The following is a 1,588-nucleotide window of genomic DNA, read 5'->3' as shown; positions in this document are numbered from 1 at the left end:
TACAAAAAAAAAAAATCTATTTTTAGGTTGCCCAGGACTAACCTTTTCTGTAGGGGAAAGCTGTTGAAGAAAAGGGGTCTGAGCGCCCGGGAGGAGTCCGGACGCCCGAAGCTGGTCTGAGTGCGCAAATCAAGCTCACCCTAGTGGGTCGCGGGCGCCCAGGCGGTCCGGGCGCCTGGAGTTGGTCCAAGCGCCCAGACACGAAACTTTATCCACAAGCTGACGTGGAGTGCGTCGGTTGGTCGAACCACGTGATCTGGGCACCTGAAGGGGTTCTAGGTACCTAGAATGAACCTATATAAAGGTCTTCGACTCGTAGATTCAAAGGAACAACTACTACAAATTTTCTTCTTCCTTGATGCTTCGAAAAAGCTCCCACAACGCTGCTACGCTCCACCGACAACCCACGACTAAGACATTTCAATTCTATTATAGTTGTTGGTAACTTTTTCCAGTTCTTATACTTAACTCCTATAATTTTTTGTGAACTGTTAGTGGATTGCCCAACAAATGCGAGTCTTGGAGTAGGAGTCGTTGAAGACTTCGAACCAAGTAAAACTCGGGTGGTTAGCATTGGTTCATTTTTTTTCCTTCCGCTGCGTACTTCAATTAATTCGCTATTGATTTTCACGATCACTATTCACCCCCCTCTAGCGTGTTGGTGCAACCTTAGGTCATAGTTGACCTGGTTGACCTGACTCGAGTTGTGTTTTGATGTTTGACGATGTTTGACGAGAAGAGAGTTGTATTCTTGATGTTTGACAAGAATAGGTGTTTGGGAGATTGTAGGTGCAACGTTAGGTCAAGGTTGACCTGGTTGACCTGATTCGGGAAAAGTCCAAGCAGGGAGCTTGGCACGCGAAAAGTCCAAGTATGGAGACTTGGCACTGGAAAAGTCCAAGCACGGAGACTTGGCACGGGGAAAGTCCAAGCTTGGCACGCGGAAAGTCCAAGTATGGAGACTTGGCACGGGAAGTCCAAACAAGGAGTTTGGCACGGGAAAAGTCACGTGAGTGAAGCCGGCAATCGGAGAAGTCCGGTGAGTGAAGCCGATGGAAATCTGGTGAGTGAAGCGGTGAAAATCCTAGTGAGTGAAGCTAGGTGAAAGTGGAAGTCCTGGTGAGTGAAGCGGACATTGCGAAAGCTCGGTGAGTGAAGCCAGGCGGTTTGAAGTCCGTGAGTGAAGCCAGGCGGATTGGAAATCCGGTGAGTGAAGCCGGTGAAAACCCTAGTGAGTGAAGCTAGGTGAAAGTCCGGTGAGTGAAGCCAGGCGGGAAAATCCAGATGGATCAAGGGTGATCGGACATCTGGTGTTGAGAAGGTCAAGTAGGTCAAGGGAGTGACCGGATACTTGACACAAAGAGGAAAGTCCAAGTGGGTCAAAGGGATTGACCGGACACTTGGTAGGGAGTCTTAGCAGGTCAAGGGAGTGACCGGATGCTAAGCATGATGTACCAACAGGTCAAGGTTGACCGGATGTTGGTTTGGGAGACTTGGGACTTGGTTTGGGCAAAAACCAAGCTCTGGATCGGTCACCAGACCGATCCAGTGATACGCTTGTGTATTTGATCGGTCTGGTGACCGATCA

Source organism: Zingiber officinale, chromosome 11A (genome assembly GCF_018446385.1).
Source record: "Zingiber officinale cultivar Zhangliang chromosome 11A, Zo_v1.1, whole genome shotgun sequence".
NCBI lineage: Eukaryota > Viridiplantae > Streptophyta > Magnoliopsida > Zingiberales > Zingiberaceae > Zingiber > Zingiber officinale.
The sequence above is the reverse complement of the archived record's forward strand: the minus strand, read 5'-3'. Positions refer to the sequence as shown.